Source organism: Microtus ochrogaster, chromosome 10 (genome assembly GCF_000317375.1).
Source record: "Microtus ochrogaster isolate Prairie Vole_2 chromosome 10, MicOch1.0, whole genome shotgun sequence".
Taxonomy (NCBI): domain Eukaryota; kingdom Metazoa; phylum Chordata; class Mammalia; order Rodentia; family Cricetidae; genus Microtus; species Microtus ochrogaster.
Genome location: NC_022016.1, coordinates 83,444,986 through 83,450,712, shown reverse-complemented (window position 1 = coordinate 83,450,712; position 5,727 = coordinate 83,444,986).

Sequence of the window (5,727 nt, the reverse complement as noted above, 5' to 3'; positions counted from 1 at the left end):
CACATACCCACATATACACACATACCCACATACACACACATACCCACATACACACACATACCCACATACACACACATACCCACATACACACACATGCCCACATACACACACATACCCACATACACACACATGCCCACATACACACACATACCCACATACACACACATACCCACATACACACACATACCTACATACACACACATGCCCACATACACACTCAATAGGTAAAAGAAAAATTGTAAAGGGTTCTCTCTGGGTTGGAGTCCTAGGCTCAGACTCTTCTCTGGCCTCAGCCTCCCAAGAAGCCGTTTCTGTGGATGAGTGCCGCTGTGCCTCACCAACAGGCTGTCTCCATTTGTTGTCTACTGACGTCAGTCACTGAAGGGCAGCACACCCAGAAAGGCTGAGCACCCGCTGTGACCTACGGCTTGTGTGTAGGGCACCACCGTTTCGTAGCAATGAAGCTCATGTTAACACGGAGGTCACTGTGTCATGATATAGACTCAGTAGCAGTACGTCCACAGTGCTGTGCAGTTCCCAGCCTAGTGCCAAGTCATCCTTTTATTCCATCACACCCCCCCCCCCACAGGAGAACCTTGTAAGCAATCACTCCAAAATGCCTTCCTCCCAGCCTTCCAGCATCCGCTGGTCTGCTCTCCTGTCGCCTGGCCTTATCTCTCTGGATAGTTCACATGAATGGATATGTGATTATGCACTTTGTGGCTTTGGTATGTATCTGGCTTCTTCACTTCATACAATATTTTAGGGCTAACCCACAGTGTAACACACTTCAATACTTCATTTCTTTTTAATGGCAGAATAACACTTCTCTGTATAAATACTGCCTTTTGTTTAGCGTGTGTCTGATGAGCATCTGTGTTCTCGTCACACCCTCAGCTCCTGTGAATGGTGCCGCTATGAAATGTCTACACAGGCACTTGTTGAATGCCTAGTTTTTCAGTTCCCTTTGGGCAGTACCTAGTCACAGAATTGTGATGTTATTTTTAAGCCCTAACAAGATGACCTTATGCCTCATGATCCCCCAGTAAACCTAGGAATCTAAGAGTACTTTTCATCTGAAAGAGGCTCGTGTCAGTCTGGAACCCTTAATCTTGGTGACCTTTAAAATTGTTAAAGAACAGCACCAGGCCACACCTGTAACCCCAGTACTGGGAGGCAGAGACTGGGGGATGAAGAAGTTGAGACCAACCAGGGCTTCCTGGTGAAACCTATCTCAAGTCAAAAAGCAAATCAGACGACCAGATCAGCGTAGTGAGGCCCTTACTGCTCATCAGATCCACCTCCTGTACTTACAGCTATTCTCTATTAGAGGACGCTGGCGTCTGTGCTCACCTCAGTTACTTCATCCTTTTCTCTTTCGGTTTTTGGAAACAGGGTTTCTCTGTGTCACAGTCCCAACTGTCACGGAACTATCTCATTTTGTAAACCAGGCTGGCCTCGACCTCACAGTGCACCACCACACCTGGCTCAGTTACTTCATCCTATGGAGCCTCCCTTTCTGCAGGCCTACCTTGTACCTTAGTACAGACTAGCATTGGTGCTAACCCACCGGTCAGCTGCTCAGTTTAGCACTGTTTGACATGTGCTTCCCCAATGTCACGTTCACCAGGAAGTTCTGTGCAGTGCAGTTATTAAATACTCGTAAGCCATGTCTCCTCATTTGCATACTTTTCCAATCTCTGTAACTTGGATGGTCCTGTCATACAGCACATAGCCTCTTAACATTCTTATGTCAAGATGTTTTGGGGAAAGTCCTGCATTCAAGCCAGGTGTGGTGACACCCACCTTGATCCTAGCAGTGAAGAAGCAGAGGTTGGCAGGTCTCTGAGCTCCAGGCCAGCCAGGGCTACAATCCAAGACCGTGTCTCAAAATAGATAAATAAATGTCCTCATTTCTCAATGAATTAAGGCTGACGCAAAAAAAATCAGTTCCAATGAGTGAGTGTCTACGTGAGCTGTTGGTGAGATCAATAAAACAGATTTTTTTGTTTGATCTTGTGAACTACAAAACAGGTAGGTGGTTTTCAAGGAGAAAACCAAGGCCTCGTGGGGGGAAAACACCTTGCTAGCTTTGACGGTTAGAGTTCACTGAAGGCAGCATGCCAAGGAAAGGCTGTCGCAGTGAATAGCAGACATGGTGTCCTCCTGTAGACATGATGGGCAGTTGGAATCACCGTGGAGTAAGTGATCCCGGCCATCACCACAGCGGTCACTCACCTTCCTGGCTGCTGTTTGTTGTGTTTGGTTTTTTTTTTTCTCTGTATTTTTTCTATTACAAAGACCTTTCTATTACTTTGCCTCTCAAAATGTTTTTCCAACATTAGTATGGAAATTAAAACTGCCAGCATTTCACACACAGACTCCCAGGAACAAATTGGGCCATATAATTACTTCCATTCTATCTGGCTCTAAGAGTCAAAAAAGATATTAGAAACTGGAGAAAAGTGTTCAATATTTCAGGCTTCTATAAACCAGCTGAAAGTATGGCTTTTAGTAGATAATCCCCAAATGTATGTCACTTATGACACTTAACTCACCTCCATTTTGATGTTTTTCTCACTATTTCCATTGACCTCACAGTATAGAAACCATGTTGCTGGCAGCGCCTTGAACACAAAGGGTCACACTCTTCCCCGCAGATCTAGCAGCACTTAACGAGGTTTGAGTTGGAAGCACCCTAATGTTGTCATTTGTATATAGGGGTTTCATTGCTCACAGCCTCTGTCAGCTGGCTCAGATACCTGGAACTGGGGGTGGATCTCAGTGGAAGAGCACTCACCATACATGCTCCAGACCCCTTTATTGGAGAAGGAGGAAGAGAGAGAGAGAGAGAGAGACAGGTTTTTTTTGTTGTTTGGTTTTGTTTTTTAATGAATGTAAAATTTCGTATCAAGCCAGTTGGTGGTAGTGTACACCTTTAATACTAACACTTAGGAGGCAGAGGCAGGCGGATCTCTGAGTTCTAGGACAGCCAGGACTACGCAGAGAAACCCTGTTTGAAAAGAAAATTACTGTATCAAAAGAGCACATCCAACACTGGTGCCGTCCTCAGGAGAGTCTTCGTCTCTTTTGAGTCATGGTCTCTCACTGACCTCAAGGTCAGTGTTTAGGCTAGACCAGCTAGGGACCCCAGGCACCCACCATTGTCTCCCTAGTGCTGGGATTAACCAACATGTGCCACCACATTGGGTTCTGTGTTCTAAGACTGGAATTTAGGTCCCTGTGTTCAAGACAACCAATGTACTTACTGAAGCATCCCTCTAGGTTCTGGCCCTCCCTCCCTATTGTGTGAATGACAGCAATCCTGAAAAGGGTTATTTCTAAAATCATGTATCAGCCATGGATTCTCTGCCCCAATTTCTAGCAACTGTAACCATGAACTTCTGGTACATTCTCCAGTGCCTCTGATGAAACCATGTTCCAGACATTATTTCAACACGAGTTAAGAACGTACATTCTCAGATGGGTGGTGGTGGTGCACACCTTTAATCCCAGCACTCAGGAGCCAGATGCAATCTACAATAGAGTTCCAGGACAGCCAGGGCTACACAGAAACTCTGTCTCAAAAAACAAAAGGGTGTAAGTTATCTTTTAAATTTTATTCATTTGGGTTTTTTTAGACAGCCTCCAGCCCAGGATATCCTAGAATACACTGGGTAGCGTGCTGGCATTGCAGGCATGCGGCTCCACACTGCCTCATGAGTGCTGTCGGGGCTGGAGGGATGGCTCAGCACCCAATAGCACTGGCTGCTCTTCCTGAGGACCTGGGTTCAACGCCCATCACCCACATGGCAGCTCGCAACTGTAACTCCAGTTCCAGGGGAATCTGACACCTTCACACCAATGCACATAAAGCTAAATAAAATAATAAAAAATGTAAAAGTGTGCTATCAAGCAGTCAGCTCTTATTTATTTTTATCACCATCAAATTGCCATATTATTTGAGACTATACTATAAGAGGAGTTTGTTTAGGGTTCTGGTAAGATGGCTCAGTGGGTAAAGGCACCTGTTGCTAAGCCTGACAACCTAAGGTCAGTCCTGGGGACCCACATGAAAGCAATTAACGTCAATGATAAAGAGACAGGTAGTTTAGGTCAGAGTAAACGTTTGCCAGAAATGGATTGTAGCTCATGGCCATGTCTATGGTTTGTCCATGGCCGTAGGAAATCTGGAGCTTTGCTGTTTTATCTTTGGAAACAGTGGCCTTTTGTTAGAACCTGAAGTTCACAGCTAGTTGATCCTGAGTCTTGACGAATGTACCTTAGGTCTACTTTATGAAGTTTAGACCTACTGAAATACCGTCTCATGTTTACTCTGAGCATCTGTTCTCTTGGAGCACACACAGCCAACCCTGTCCCTGGTCTTGGCCTCACGGTGCCTCCCTCAGGCCATCTCCGAAAGTATGAGCGGCTTGTTCTGTGCCAGTAAATAGCAAGAGCAAAATCCCACATAAAGATTTTAGACAGACACAGTGCTCTCAGGAAGTCAAAACATGGACCCTGCTCTGCATCTCAAAATAGACACCTCTCGGGCTGGAGAGATGGCTCAGTGGTCCTGAGTTCAATTCCCGGCAACCACATGGTGGCTCACAACCATCTGTAATGGGGTCTGGTGCCCTCTTCTGGCCTTCAGGCATACACGCAGAAAGAATATAGTATACATACATAATAAATAAATATTTTAAAAAATAGACACCTCTCTTCAGGACATCAGACGGCCAGCAGAACCCTCCAGCTCGGCATTTCTGACCACCTACTGTGTGACTTGTACCAGAATGGGAGGTACATTGTGCCAGAGTTCTTTGGCTTTGGAGAGTCTCGCCCTGTGTATTTATGAAACAGTTCCAGGGAGCAAACCTCAGAGAGCACACACACATACTAGGCAGGTGCTCCACGTTTGAGCTCTACCTCCAGCCCTGCAATTCTCCTCTGACCCTACTCCCACCCTTCTTTCATACCTGCTTTTTAAGTTTGTGTGCGCGCGCACCATGGTGCACACATAGAGGTCAGAGGACAACCGCCAGGAGTCAGTTCTTTTCTTCCACGATGTTGAGCACCACTGCTGAGCAGTCTCTCATGACCTGACTGACCTCAGAATTTCTATGTAGCCCAGGCTAACCTCAGTGTTCTTGCTTCAGCCTCCTGGGTGCTGGGGTTACAGGTTTACTTCCCATTCTCTGACTTTTCAAGGGCCTCTGTGCGCTCATAGGTGTTTTGCGAAAGGCTGCTTTGAAGCTGCAGTGTGTGCATTGTGTGCAGACTAGGGAGATGGCTCAGTGGAAAAGGGTGTTTGCTGTGCACACATGAGGACCTAGGTGTGGATCCCAGCACACCGTGAAAACCAATGGGTATGGCTGTGCAAGCCTGTAACCCCAGTGCCGTGGGGAGCAGAGATAGAAGGATCCCTCGGACTTGCTGGTCACCAGCCTAACTCCATGCTCACTGCGATCTCAAGCGTGATAGAACAAGACTCCTGACATCCTCTGCTGACCCCCACATGGGTGTCCACTCACACACGTACATACATCAAACTATAAATGCAAAATAAACCAGCGTGGTAGCGTAAGCCTTTAATGTCTTACCTCAGGAGGCAGCGGCAAGAGGATTGCCGTGAGTTTGGGGACACACTCAAACACTTGGCTTACACAGTGAGTTCCAGTACAGCTAGGGTTACACTGAGACCCTGTCTCAAAAGATAAATAAATA